This window comes from Ailuropoda melanoleuca, chromosome 6 (genome assembly GCF_002007445.2).
Source record: "Ailuropoda melanoleuca isolate Jingjing chromosome 6, ASM200744v2, whole genome shotgun sequence".
Lineage (NCBI taxonomy): Eukaryota > Metazoa > Chordata > Mammalia > Carnivora > Ursidae > Ailuropoda > Ailuropoda melanoleuca.
Window position 1 is genome coordinate 125,419,938 of NC_048223.1, and position 15,429 is coordinate 125,435,366.

Consider the following 15,429-nt stretch of genomic DNA (forward strand, 5'->3'; position numbering starts at 1 on the left):
AAGTTCAACCTTCTGGCACACTTCATTCATCTGTCATCCCTTCACACATTCATTCAGCAAATGAGTGTGCATATGCTACAGTGTGATATCAATGTGCAGTCCATACGTAGTTCTGTTCCTCACCAAATGCCAGCATCTTCTGCACTGCACTTGGATTTCATCCTTGACCCTCAGGACAGCCTCACAGGGGAGGCACTCTTGGCCAGCCTCAAGCTGCAGATCGAGAAATTGAGGCTCCAGACTTTTTTTTTTTTTTTTTTGTAATTTGCTGGGAGTCATGTAGCTCGAGGGCCACTCCCTGCATCCCTCTAAATCCCAGGCACTGAACCCTTGCCCTGCCCCAGGAAAGTGTAGCTCGAAGGCAGTGCCCTGCAATGAACTGCAGAAAGCATCCAACAGCTGGAACCTGTCTGAGCAATTTCCTTGGCCTGTTTGTCACGAGGTATCTGGGTGCAGGTTGTGCAGAGCACCTCCAGGTAGGTCCCAGGAACACACCTGGCCCTGGGCACAGACTCAGTGAGGGCTGTCGGGAGTGCTGGACTCCTCAGGAAGACACAGTGGCATTTTCGGTGAGGGCTCACCTTGGCGGTGTCACCTCCAAGGACCATGGGCTCTGATTCTTGGAGTTAATCTCTTGGCTCCAAAGCAGCGGGAGTTCATAAAGTTTATTTTTCATAAGAAAATTGTGTTTTGGAATTCATCGGACTGTGCCGTCTTGAGGTGAATCTGGCGAGTCACGGTTGAGCCCGTCTGGCTCGGGGAGAGCTGGTGGCGAGGAGCTGTTCGGAATGCAAATGTCTTAATTACCCTCCAATTAAAGTGCATAATCAAATGTGAGTTGTAAATATATAAACCCTGTATTTTTAGATTAGTGATGGAGAGTCCTCTCTGTGTGCTGCTTTAAATTAATAGCTTCTATAAAAATGTTCATTCCAGCTTAAAGGAGTGAAAAATAGAAGCAACTAAATGCCTAACAATAGGTAAACGGTTAAGTAAATGGTGGTGTACATCCACTTAGAGCGGCCATTAAAATGATAATTATAAAGATTATTTAGTATCATAGAAAAACACTTATGAAATCATGTTACGTGAAAGAAAGCAGTCTCCCAAATTGTACTGGAAGAAAATGAACCAACATGGTCATCATTGTGGTATTAAGATAGTGCATTTTGGGGGATTTGTTTTCCCTTCTGTTTTCCGGTTTTTGTTGGATTTATCTTCCCTTCTGTTTTCTGGGTTTTGTTGGGGGAGCTGCAATATTAAGGTTCGCCAGTTAAAAAACCACAGGACATTGTCAGGCCACACCTTAACGCAGGATGACAGGATCAGGCCGCTAGACAGTATAAACACTTGGATCAGAAGAAGAAAAACCCAGAAGTGATTAGATTTGGGTACATGCAGTCTCCCAAAGGTCATCTTTTATTGTTTTGAGGATGCTTTGAATAAAGAAAGAAAATGAATTTCAGAGGATTGACGGTGTTTGCGTGTGTAGTACATATGCAGAGTGCATGTACACACGTGTACGTACGTGTGCACAGACAGCTTAGGAGAAGGAGTATTTAGTCGAAGATATGTCAATACATGAGCAAACTCACTGCTGGGAGGAGATCTGCCATCTGTTTTAGTTAGAAATAAAATGGATTTGACGTGTCATCTGCATTTATTTTCTGAAGTAAAGTGGGATCTCCACAGCTGACAGGATGCTCTCCACTGGATGAGCTCCATTCTTACAGTGTCCGCACGACTGAGAGGTTTCCGGTTTGGCCCCGTGCGGTGAGATGTGGGGCACGGTGCAGCTGACTGGCCGTGGGGGCCGGTGAGTGTGCTGGTCTTGCCCAGACACCCCCTAGTGTCCCATCAGTCAGGGGAGAGAGCAAAAGAGCTAGGCAAGCGATCTGAAGAGTCTGGAAGGGGACTGTATGATATTATTGGTTTTTCTAGTGGCTTCCCCGCTGTTGAGACACCTTGGAGTCGCAGATGTTGGCTGGAATTCAAGATTAATTGGGTCAGCATTTTATTCCATATGCTGAGGGAATGCCTGAGCATTAGGCTAGTCAGGACGGGGGATCGGGGACAACGGACCTACCCTTCTTTTTAACACTCAGCTTCCTGGAGGGAAAGGAAAGGAAGACAGCATCTCACCCATTAAATGAACTCATCTGTGTTGTGAAATAGTTAACTTTAAGGCCTATTTTATAGGCGGCGATTGATTCTTCCAAAATGGAAGGTCCTCCCTTCCTCAGGGCAAAGCGAACTGCTATAGATTTTGGACTGTGCCTTAGTTAGATTCATTATCTCGTTTAATTTCCTTTAATACACTGAAATGATATTTTTCCAGACATTTGTTCACTTCTTCAAAGGTCACTGATTCAAGAGGACTGGAATGGGGTAACGGAATGAAAACACACCCCCTCGGCGACTGAGCACTGAGGGAGGCCGTTCCATAGCACTGCGGAGTCGGAGGAAAGGCGGCCAAGTCATGCCCCATTCCCTTGATGTGTGGAAGATTGCAGTCAGGCCTCCGCCATTAAGAGCGGATGAGCGTCCAGTCAGAAGTAGGGAAAAGGGGCATCCGTGGAGCTTCGATGCAGGCTTGAGGAAGAAGGAAAACCACCCTAGGCGGGGGCCCCCCGTTCATGCATGTCCGTGATTTCAGAAAACACATTGCCACCAACAGAAAATTATTGTCGATGACTTCAGCCACATACTGTAAATCACTGGCCTGTCTCTAATAAGTGGGCAGCCATCTAACGAGGGGAAGGGAACCATCCGTGTTCCACACCGATGCTGGGGTTTGGCGTGGAGGTGTTAGAGACACCAGAAAATGGCCCTCTTCAACAAACCAGACTTCCTTCTTCATTTGTTTCACTGTTTACTTAGTTCTTTGATCTTCAGCTTATACTGATGTTAACCTTTGCTCATCCTCTGTCCAAATGAATCTAAATGAGTAGAAATGAATTAGCAAAATTTTATGATGTTGGCGAAAATCAACTGGGAAAAATGCCTCCTCCAAGTGAGATGTTACATCCGCGTAGGAAAGGACCATTAGTTGCGGCAGTTAGCTTTGCTAACTAATAATGTCCACGGAGAGTCCAGAAAAACTGGTTCCAACAACCCACCAAAATCATATGTAAGATTAGTAAAAGGAACTAATTTCCCTGCGCCTCACTTCTCCCCAGGAAACTAGACAAGATGTTAATGTAAGAGCTCTTGCTTTGAATGTAGCTCACAGGTACATAGAGATGATCGTAGCAAATGTCCCATCTACTCTACTGCCTGGATGGTTCTAGGTAGTTAAGCAACAACCAGCTGGCAATTTGGTGCCCAATGCTAGGAAGCTGGACTTGGTAGGATGTGGACGAGGTAGCCTCCCTTGCTTAGACTTCATGGGAATCTCGACTGAAAACATGTACATCGCGGAATGAGTGTTGGGATTGTTGTGCCTTACTGACTATGACGAATCTGTATGTTTTTTACTAAACGGCATGTTTTCACTCATGATATATCCTTGAGCTAAAATTAGAACATTGATTTTTTCCAAAAACAAAACAAAACAAAACAAAACTACGTCAAAAGAGTATATGTTTTCCCTGCTGTTTCTCGAAGTCGAATCTCAGGATACCATTTGGGAACACCCAGGGCAGAATTTCTGCGTGGAGGTAACCAATCACTGCAATTGAAATGATTTAGAGTTGAAGATGCAATCTGTCTTTCTGGCAAGACTATGTGAGTGCCCATCTATTACCATCAAAACGGATCACCCTTGTATTTTTCACTACAGTGCATCTCCTGTGTTTTTCTAGTCTAGCCAAACCATAGACTTTGCAAGGTCTTGAGTTTAATGCAGAGGTAGCTAAGCCAAGAAAGATGGGGAGAAATGAGCATTTCTTATAATCAGCTTCTATTTAGAATTGGACAGCAAAACGCAGAAAAATTACTGCCCCAGGAGCCTAGGTATAGAGTCCTAACAAGAGGCCATGGGCCATGACCTAAGTCCCTGAGGTGGACTGTACTCAACTGAGAAACATAGCTGCTATGCTCCCCTTGGCCATGAATGGAGCAAGGGCACCCACTATTACATGCAGGACTGAACTTGGCTTGCAAGGGGGTCAAAAGACCCATGCCTCAATTTAGGGTGGTGGAGAGTCCCTTGCTGTCTATTGTGAGGGCACCCTAATGGGTACTAGCAGTGCTCTGATTCATTCATCATTCTCTAGTTTAATTCTTCAAAGCCAGTCTCTTCTAGGTCTCACTGATTTTTGTTTTTCCTTCCTACTGCTTTACCTCTTGGCTTCCTCCTTTCTGTTCCCATGCTCCCATCCTGACTTTGGCGTTCTCACATCCCCTGCCCCGCATCCTGCAGGTCCTGATCATCCAGGCTTCAAGTTCCTGCTCTGTCTCTAGAACATGGCATGTTCTATCCCTGCTTTGGGTCTTCAGTTTCCGTGGTCTTTGTTCTAGGACTGTGGCCCCAGCCTCTTCTCCCTGGTGGCTTCTGTGATAGTCCAGTTTTACTCCTACCTTCTCTGTCTGCTCCAGTCCTCCTGCTGCCTTCACTGACATGAGGGAGAGCACCTGCGTGTCTGGGGTGACCCGGCACCATACCAGGTGCTGGGGAAAGACACACATCTCTGGATCGCATCAGCCCACTGGGCCTCCTGGGGGCCTTGGAAGAGCAGGCCTAATGCATGAGTCACTCTTTGATGTGTGTCAGTTCTCTCCGTAAACAAATATAAGTGATTATAGATGAGGTCCCTCTAAGCACCTCCTTTCCCCTGAACTCAGTACGCTTTGGTACTTGATAATTGGCGTAAGAATATAATGATATACATCACAGTGTCCACACAGCTGGGGCCTTACCCTTGGTATTTTTAGAAGGCTTACGATGGTTATACCATATTGGTGGCTTCCAAGGATTCTTTCTGTGTTACCTGGCTCTTCGGATCAGGGGGAACGTGGCTGTTTTCTGAAATCTGGGTCGGAATTAGATGAGTGGAATGGGAGAGGGATATGGTTTTCTGAGGTTAATAAGTAAAACCATGTCCAGAGATTCTAATCTTGTGAATCTTGGCATAACTGTCTTGAGTTGGAGTGTTATACAGTATTAACCGTAACCTTTTCTTCTGTGCTTATGGAAGAGAACGAGATGAGCCGTACACTCACAAAAATGTGAGCATATGGTTCAGAAATGGTGTATACAGTTGGCCCATGAACAACATGAGGCTTAGGGACGCTAAACCCCGCATGGTCAAAAATGTGCATATAACTTTTAACTCCCTCAAAACTTAACTACTCATAGCCTTCTGATGACCAGAACCCGTACCGATCACTTAACGTCAATTAACACATTTTGTATGTTATATATATTATATACTGTATTCTTATAATAAAGTAAGCTATAGAAAAGAAAATGGTATCAAGAAAATTTTCTAAGGAAGAGAAAAATACATTTACAGTACTGGATTGAAAAAACCCAAACACTCGCCTATAAATGGACTGGCACAGCTCAAACCCACATTGTTCAAGGACCAACTGTATGTTATATTTAATCATGCAGTATGGTGGGGCCCTTACGACATCTGTGTTGTAGCAAACAGAACTTGCTGGGGAGTACCAGTCCATCAGGTCCTATATCATCCAGCTCTGTGCTCGAGAGTGGGACGTGGTAGGGGCAAAATTCATGAAGAATTTAATTCAAAAACTTCAAGAGCTTGGGATGACAAAATCATTTTTAAGTGTGGAGTCTTTGCTAATCTCGGCCTTCTAATCGGACTCTGGTTTTTGCTATAGAGAAGGAGCCATTGACCTGCGGGGTGGGGTGGAGGGGTGGAACCCATGGAGGGTCGGGAGCACACCGATGAGTCTGCTTACTTCAGAGGGAAATGTTTGGCGCAGAGCATTTGAATTAAATAAATAACTTTCATTTCTCCTTACTTTGACTTGAGTACATGCTATCTAAAATCGTATTCAATAAATATGATCAATACTTAGAATTCTACAGTGTGTCTTGTTCGTGATGAACGTGGAGAGAAAGGAAAAGGGGAATGGAGAAATCGGAAGAGCAAGAGAACAGGCGGGGAACGGGAGGGTGAGAACCACACAGACAGACGGACAGACACAGGAGAGGAAGGGTGGTCCTCAGGAAAGTTAGTTGCAGTAAATCGCATCACATCCTGCTTGCTGTTACTTACTTAGAGCCTCTGCTGTCAGCTTTTGGATTCTCTACGGGCTGTTGGAGCAGCCCCTTCTTGTCCTATCCAGAATGGAGCCTGGCAGCTCATCAGGCTAGGACAGGCCTCCCAGGCAGGACATCATATGGCTTCTTGCTCTAGGAAGCCCCCAACAGAGTAAGGGCAAGTGTTACATTTAATGAATAATCCTATTTTAAGTTTATATTTCTGTGTTCTCCTTCCACTTTTTAATCTCTCCAAAACCTCCTTGGATCAGACGGCCTCTTCCTTCCACAAGGGACGTGGGAAAGGGAATGAAAGGACAGTGGGGACGGATTGTGTAGGCTCATGAAGAGAAGTTAGCATAGTGAGAAAGCAGTACCAATGACCAGGAAGCGAGTCTCTGCGTACATCAGAATCCTAGAAGTACTTTTCAAGAGGAAAACTTAAATCTTTACAAAACCTGAAGGGACCCCTCTAGGCTTTGGCCTTCTTGAAGCTGTGGGCGGGAGCATAGGTGTTAAAGAAATGGAACCTTGTACACGTTTGATTTCTTTGTTTTGTTTTTTTGTTCCAAAGCATATCCGGTTATGTAGGAGAAGAGACTCTGGAGGGAGACTGTGCTCCCACAGGAAGCAGGAAGACATGATCTTCCTGAAGGAATCTACCCCCAAGCCTGGCTTTCTAGAAAGCATAGATTAGTCCCCACCCCAGTCCAGGTCAGTCAGAATTTCTGGGGATGGAGACGTGGAGACAGGAGATCAATGTAATAATGTAATAATTCATCTGTGCTGAAGAACCACTAGGTACCCCTCATTCTCTTCTCCTTTCTGCTATATCGCTGAAGCACAGAGCAACACGTGGCACATAAAGACACCCATAAATATTTATTGAATGAAGGGAAGAATGAGTGATGTCCCAGGGGAGCAAGGAACACTGGCCCCTTGCATTTTGTCTAGAGTGAACCTGGGGCTCAGCCAAGTGTTGGGCTGATCACCGCCACTGCCCAGGCCGTGGCCAGCAGGGTGCCTTTTCCATGGCCTTGCTTGTGGGGCAGCAGTGGGGAGAGATTCACATTCTCTCAGAGGGACAGTCAGTGACCAGTCACTGTCAGGGTTCAAAATACAGGTTTTTTGTTTTGTTTTTTGTTTGCCATGTAGACTGATTATTGGATGGCGGTGTCGAAATAAATTGTTACCTGGCAGGTTAATAGGAGGAAGACCAGAAATACTAAGGCATCTTCACACCTTTGTTCTTTGCATGTTTCTGCTTGGGGATGCAAAAATATCTAGAATTCTGTCCCTTCCTAAGAATTCCGTGCCTGGGGGCAGCTCTTCTGAACCATGGATCTGGGGTTTGAGATCAGTTCCTAGTACGTTGCCGGTCTTTTCAGAGGATGATTTACTTTTGGGTTTTCCATATAGGATTTTATAAATTGGTGGGGCGGTTACTCAAGATGACCTATTTCTTTCTGGACATAGCAATTCCTTGTCTATGCAGTCTCATATGATCCTTAAGAACTGTGGTATAGAGACGGACTACCTGATTTTGCGTTCTGATCCCTTCTTGAATGAGCCCAGAATCCGGAGCTCGTTATACAGTCTGGGGGAATGAAGGTAAAGTCAGAGCTGATCCTGGGGCGCCTGGGTGGCACAGCGGTTAAGCGTCTGCATTCGGCTCAGGGCGTGATCCCGGCTTATGGGATCGAGCCCCACGCCAGGCTCCTCTGCTGTGAGCCTGCTTCTTCCTCTCCCGCTCCCCCTGCTTGTGTTCCCTCTCTCGCTGGCTCTCTATCTCTGTCAAATAAGTAAATAAAATCTTAAAANAAAAAAAAAAAAAAAAAAAAAAATTAAAAAAAAAAAAAAGTCAGAGCTGATCCTTTTGTGGTGCCTGGCACGGCTCAGGTGCCGTCTCGCACTCTATATGTGTGTTCTCGCATTGCATTCTCCAAACACCCTGTGAAGGAGAGGGTGCCATTTTTTATAAAGGAGGGGAAATCGAGGCACCGATAGGCAAGTCCGTGCCCATGGCCACACAGACAGCACCTGGCTGAAGTGGGAGTGCAGGTGCAGGCGGCGTCGCTTGGACACCGCTCTTGCTGCTCTGTGACGAGGGCACAGTAGGTCGGTGCCTTGAAAACCCTCAGTCTGGGGTCCTGGTGGCGCTGTTGCTGGAGACGAAGGGGGTGCTGACAAGGACAGGCACGCTTAGAACACGTTCTATGTGTGGACGACACTGGATACCACATGTTCCTGGACAGAAACATGCTTGAAAACCACCTGGCAGGTTCCAACCTTGAATGGCCCATTAAAGTAGACAGTTGTCCTAGTTTTTCATTTAAAGCTGGGCATGCCCTTGGTCATTCTCACTGAGTCTTCAGGTCTAGACGTAGAACTGGTGCTTTGAAGTGGAATTTCATGATGGCTAGGTGTGTCTTGAGAGCCCAGAGCCCATTCTCCACCACTCACTCAGCAGTTGACCCTGCGCCACGGAACAGTGTGCCTGCCCCACGTGCTCCCCCTGCCCAGTAACACCAGGTGGTCTTTTCATAGACCCAGTATTCCAACCGTGTGATAAATCCCATCATTCAGCCTCACCCTGGGTATTTGTGGGACACTAGCAAATCCGATAGACACAATAAATAAAGCAGAGCTACACTTAAAGGCGAGTGAACTTCATATATGGAGACAAATACAAATAGCAAGAACCAAGCAACGTAAGCAAGGCTGGAAACCACGTCTGTGAAGCCACCGCGCTGACAACTACCATTAAAACAAACACACAGAGCGAGTGATCGAGGAAAGCAGTTACCATTGGGCTCGTCGGTGACCGGAAAAGTCAAATGAAAAATATGGTTGGGAAGTTGAGGAACTTATCTTTTCGACATTTTTTAATTCCAAATTCTCGACAGTTGCAGGGAGCACGCACTTTGGGGCGTGATTCCTGTCCACACTTCGTGAGCCGTGCGAGACTGAGGAGCGCGGTCAACAGGAAACTGGTCGTTTGTGCCATGTGATCTCAACAACGAAAAAGACAAAGAGCAAGGCTTTACGCACCACTCTGCTATTAGTAAACAAGAAGTGACAAATTGATGCACCTGCCCCAAAGATCAATGGGGTTGATGTCATGATGTCAAATTGAGTCGTGAGGTCAAGGCCGAGAGGCGGACAGAAGTCTTCTGGTCATCTGGAGTTGACCCAGTGAGCTCTCCAGTATTTTGGTAAAGCTCTACTGAAAATTCCTTCCAACCAAAAATGTCAGCATTTGGGCTATAAGACCACTGAATCTGTGTGATTGAGGCAAGTTCGAATCTCTCATTTCTCCTTGTTTATTTTGTTTACTCTAATACTAGGCCATTAAACTCAAACACATTCTTTTTTTGAGACTCAACTTCTACCCAAGTGAATTTTTACCAAAGAAAACCCTAAGGCTAAGTTTGGTGGTAGAAAACCACAAATCTTTGATACCTTTTTCTTTTGTCACCACTGTACGGCCACATGTAAGGAATGTCCATTTCTAGAAGCAGGCTTCCTTTTTACCACCTTCTTATGCATTTCCTCTTAATTTCTACTACAAAAAAGGTACATCTTGAAGTGCAAGAGAAAAATTATTGTCCAATCTGGATTCGCCGAGTTTCTAACAAAATCATTGACTAGGTTTATTGCTAATAGCCTCATTAAATATTTATTAAGCATCTGTTATTAGATAGTACTACTCTTAGTCCTTTAAGAATTTCTTTGTGTGTTGAATCCTTTGGTCCATTGTTCTCTTTTTTGAAAGTATCTTTCATGTTCTAAGAAGTAAAAGATGATGAAAAACGTATTTTTTTAAAAATAGTATTTCTGGTTGGAAATTCAACCTCAACTTTCTAATGGTAATCCTATCTTTTCCCCAAAACCTGCTGGTTCCCTGACTTCTCTGTTTCCTTTTAGATCACCCAGCATTGTGTCACCATCATTAATCCCTTCTTCATGTTTTCATGTTACTAAGATTCACCACTTGGGATGTTTCTCTCACCGCTGCCCCATTCCTAGTGCCACCAGTCACCCTTGGTACCAGTTAATTGTCACCTGTTACACCCTCTCAGCTGGTCTCCAGTTCCTCGTCTCTGGTTTATCTCTAGCTAGCAAGACCCAGTCTTCTGGACATGTATGTTATTGTTCCATGTATTCAGGGGTCACCCACAGCCAGTGAACGGAGGCCCCTCCTGCCCTGCTGGTTCTTCCTCAAGCTGACGTCACAGTGCTTCTTCACTCTCTGATCCCCACTTCTCCACCTTTGCGCAGTATCACTTCTCACTCTTCCCATACCAGTCTCTTGCTCTCAGCACCTGGCGACTGGGCGTCAGCTCCAGGATTTGCGTGTGCTGGGCTCAGGAGTCCAGTCTCAACCTTCGTCCCGGGCAGGGCATCGCTTTCTCTTGGAAATCTCCAAGAGTGCTGTCTGTTCTCTCCTGATTCTACCTCCCACCTCCTTTCGTCCTCCTGGCCTGGAGCTTCTTGAGGACCTGTCACTTGGTTTTGGACACTCACACACTGGCTTGGCCACTGCTGCTACTGCTCGGTACGTTCCCATGAACCAGCAGTCCTTTGTCGACAAAACCATTTTCATGTCGGTCTACCTTCCCTGTGTCTGCCCACGTTCAGAACTGGATTTCATGGTTCCACCACATTTCCCAGGACATGAAAATCCCTTACTGTGAAAGTACATTACGGATGATTTGAGGGCTTTAGTCTAACCACGAAGGACATATGCAAAAGACAGAGAAATGAGAAGTTGTCATACACAGGATGCTTCCGGGGGAGGAACCAGTGTGGAGGGACCCACATCACCACTGGAATGACCTAGAAACACGAACAAAGACGGGTCCGTTCCATTAAGGCTGAATGTGACTGTGATGTGTCTCCACGGTGGTTCCGCGGTGGGGCAGCTGAAAGGAGGCCACGAGCGTCCTCTCCCTCATCTTTCCCTCAGGGGTTCTGAGGAGAGAGCCTCTTTCATTTGTGGCAGCCCACAGCCTCCTCCTCATGTCTCTCGTATGCTGTAGTTTACTGCATTTCATTTTATGCCCAAGGCTAGATTATTAAGGATTGAATTGGAATTTTCCATAGTAACTGCAACATAAACTTTGATTAGCATTTTGCCATGCTGTGACGATTTTTAAAAAATTTCTTTGCCCCTGTCATGGCTCTAATAGCACTGTAGTAACTCGGGAATGTACAATGTGCCCACGTGATCCCCCTCTGATCCTACTTGCTCAAACTTCCCTAACAGCAAGATGATGTGGTAGAGAGAGTACTGTGGATGTATAGTACTTTGGATAATCCCATTGATACTCCATAAAAGCAATATTCACGAATAATGACTTTGGAGATAGTTCTTTCCAAATCCCTTTGAAATACGGTATCAGCAAAAAGGTTTATAGTTTGGAAACATGATTCTTCTTGCCCCTAATATCTGCTTTTCTGTATTCAAGTTAAATTTTTCTCTGTCCCAATTAGAGCTGGGAATGTGCACTGAGCAGAAAGTCACAGAGCTATCAGGTTAGAGTGTTTTGTTTTTATTTAGATCAGCGGTTCGTCTCTTGATAATATCTTTGTATACCTCCAAGTCCCTCGACTCATTCATTATGGTATGAATGATGTCTGAGGTGCCTGACTCACACCCACACTGATGACTTCTGGGAGAGGAACCTCTGACTGAGTTTACATCAGGAATTGAATTTGGAACCAGGAGATGTCTCTGAAGTTATGGTTTCTCTTACTCTGCGAGGTAAGATTCTTGGTTGCTTGGAGGCACCTCAGTACCTCTGGATCTGAAGCAGATACATCATCATACGTGGTCCAGAGGTTCGAACCTGTGCTTTGTCTGGTTTACTGTTTAACGTGAGATGACCTCTCAACAACTGTTTGTAGGAATCCCGGCAAGGTCCCCACAACCTGGTACCAGTCCTCTAGTCTGCTACATCTATGTTATAGGGTGGCTCACATATTGGAGAAAAGACTTTATCCAAATGTTTGTATGCGAATTTCATGGTAATAAAAGTGTTGTCATGTAATATCAATCATATTAAATTTTCCTTTAAAATATTGAAGTCACTCCATAATGTTATGAAATATTAAAATCAAATATGTGAGGAGACTGAAAAGGATCTGCCTCATAAATTATGTCAGCTAATTTTGGGCTGGAAACGCAGGTCTCAGTGGAATTACGGCGGGGAAGGGTTCTTCACGTTTATGAAGGAATTGTTTAAAATAAAGCTGCCGGTTTTGTCTGGGGAGCCCTGGTAACCTCACTTTCCCCAGATGGCTGTGGTTTGCCTCAAATAGGCATGCTGCTTTTGGTTAAGCACTGACTGGTTAAGCAGCGGCCTTGACAGGCACCTGCTCAGGTGTCTGGTGCGCTGGTCCAGAGCTTTAGAATGAAGCATTCCACACTGACCCTGCCTCTGCCTTCCCACCTGGATGCTGGTCCATAGACGGTCGCTTTGCGGTGTAGCTGTGATTTCTTTATTGTTATTCCCTGAGAAGCAGCCTGTCCCCAACAGTAACTAATCTCCTCATACAAGAGAGTTCAGTAGTTGCTGCTCTAAATGAGACAGCCGTGGGTTAGAGCAGCCAGGAGAATACAAATGTCTAGCTAAGTGAACGCATCTGTCCAGCTGCTCGGCTGTGATCAGCTGTTAGTTCTGAGAATCATTTTTATTTTCTGACTGCTTACTTCAGTGTGTAGGAGTCTTCCTGGTCGACTGATGCCTTTCGTGCACAAGCTTTTCACATATGTGTTTATTTAAATTTTTTTTTCTCTACAGAGGGAAAAACACGACAAAAATTCTCTGTGCTGCCATGGGGAAAACAATTGTGGCAAAACAGAGAAGCCCCCAAGTAAACAGGGGAATGAGAGTATCCAACTTTCCATAGGGCTTTTGACAGCTCTTTGTGCAAACATGGAGCTTTCCAGCTTTTGCCTTATCAGCCAGTTTCTTAACCGGTAATTGTGCTTCTCAATGGGATAATGGGCCAGATTTGAGTAAAAGCTCCAGGTCTTAATCACAATAATAAAAGATGAAGTTGTAACAACTGTAGTAAGTTTAAAGGCATATACTTTGAGTTTCAAGGGCATCCTGTCTTTAAGGAGAGGTCTTTCATTTAGCTAAAGAAATTAAACAGAATCCTTCTACCGTTAAGGAAATGATGAATTTAGTGAAGGAAAGCAAAACTGTCTGTAGCTAACATAATTTATGCAAAATCATGCAATTAGTGATAGCTGTGCTAGACATTTTTTATCCAAATGCGCCTCTAATAAAACCATCATGATTAGCAGTGCCATCTAATGTAAGTAGTAAACATGGGTAGTAAATTATTAATATCTGGTGAGGCATGCAGATTGCAGGGCTTCCATTTTTCCTTTGAGCTCCTTGTGCCCATTTGCTAATCCTTCTTGCAAAAAAAATGGTAAAGATAAATATGAACTTTTCTTTGGAAAGTAACATTCAACAGGATATGAATGCAATAAATAGCACAATGTGAATAGTAAAAACTGGCACTTTCCGCCTCCGCAAAGTGAAATGGTGGTTACTTTCTGCTCCATCTGTAGCATAAGCTTAATAACGTTAGAGCATTTTCATACATGTAGGACTGGTCGGGAATGGCCCAGGTCAGGTGATTGGGTGGTATTTTTCAATCAAATCCCCATCGCTGTAACCTTGATAGGCTCCCACTTGCAAATGGAAAGGTAAGCCCTAGCAAGTCCTGGTCCAGGTGCAAGGGAAAACCTCCAAGCGCACTGACCTCGACCCTCTGCTAGTCTGAGCTGTAGTCCTGGGAAGTGATAGCCTGGCTTCCTAGCCAAGGCAGAGCTAGCCCAAAGTTCCTTCCCACTCTGGCCAGTTCACCTCGGGATGCTTCTGCAGAATGTAAGCACCTAAGCAGACAAGGTCAAATTAAACTGCTTCATTGCCACCTCTAGCTCAGGGGCCCAACCAGGCTTCCAGCCCCCAGGCACAGACCGCAGAGGGAAAGGGGTCAGGGCAGAAGCCCTGCTCTGTAGATGAGCCAAACACACTGATTTTCTCCCCTACTGAATCCAGAGGCGCCTCTCCTCCCCCACTCCTGGCATCCCCTTATGGCTAGCTCCATCTCCCTGTGGCATAATTCTGGGTAGTAGAATGCTGAGGTCACAGGGACAGGTTCTTTATCTCAGCAATGCTGGGAACCCTGAGCATGAACCAGCAAGACGCAGACTCTTGCTCTTGACTTTGGGCTCCAGGCACTGCCCCGGCCCTGGGCCGGCCCAGGGACACCCTCCTCCCTCCTGCCCTCGCCCTCCAGCAAGCTCACTCGCTCCCTCTGCAGCGTTGGTTGGTTTCCCACGCGTGTCCCGGACTGACACGCGATGCCATGCACCCCGAAGCCCCGCGGGCGCTGACCCCGGCCCGCAGCCCCGGGAAAGTGCCAACCCGAGTGAGCCCTGGCGCCACGGGAGGAAATGGGTATTTCACGTGGGCATGTGTCTTTGCTCCTGCTCGCACCTCTCCTTCGCGGCCGGCTTCAGGGCCCCTCTGCTCGGACTTATACCCCCGAAGTTAATCAGCCGTACTTGCCAGTTCGCTCTAGTTTGGAAAATACTTAACACCTCAAAACGTTCAGGAGACGGGGCCGCCCGCGATCCCCCAGTTATGCCTGGCTAGGGCTCTGGGGCGCTCACGAGGCTGTGGCGTTTGTCTAGAACCCACAGCGTAGATATGCAGCCCCACTCCTCCCAGGCCGTCGCCAAAGTTGCCAGACGCACCTCGGCGACCTGGCCGCGCCAGATGCAGTTGCATAACCTCGCCCGCCGCCCGGTCCGCTCCTGGCTGCACCAGCGCGTCCTGGCCCCGAGAGCCTCCGAGTCCCCGGCGAAGCCTGTTTGGGGGCGAGTGGGAGCGCCTGACCGGGGTCGGCGCCCGTCCGAGCGGTGCTCTGCCCGCGGCCAAGTGCAGAGCGCGCCGGGGCGCGGGAGGAGGGCGCGCGGGGCTACGCTTACCTTAGGCTGCTTACAGATAAGTCGAGGTCGGTGCAGCGCCTGGCTCGGGCATGTCTCGCCGCGGACCCGGGCAAGCCTGGCGCGGCACGGAGCACTCCGGGCAGGGCATCCGCGGCTAGGCTCGCCGGGCTCGCGCGGAGGAAGGCTCGGCTCCGGGGACTTGGTCGGCTGCGCGCCCGCCGCCCGCCCCCTCCACCGTCGCCGGCCCGGCCGCAGCTCGCGTCCGGCCCGGCTC

General features: G+C 46.8%; 2 protein-coding genes across 2 annotated transcripts in view; one reads left to right on the plus strand and one right to left on the minus strand.

The window, feature by feature from the left end:
* The window catches only part of INSYN2A (inhibitory synaptic factor 2A), a 49,702-nt gene extending 34,279 nt beyond the window's left edge, over nt 1-15,423 (minus strand). Inside the window, exon 1 of the mRNA XM_002916129.4 lies at nt 15,195-15,423. The gene's annotated coding sequence lies outside the window, so the exon portion shown is untranslated. The remainder of the gene's footprint in view (nt 1-15,194) is intronic.
* The window catches only part of DOCK1 (dedicator of cytokinesis 1), a 468,169-nt gene that overhangs the window by 208,109 nt on the left and 244,631 nt on the right, over nt 1-15,429 (plus strand). The window lies entirely within an intron of this gene.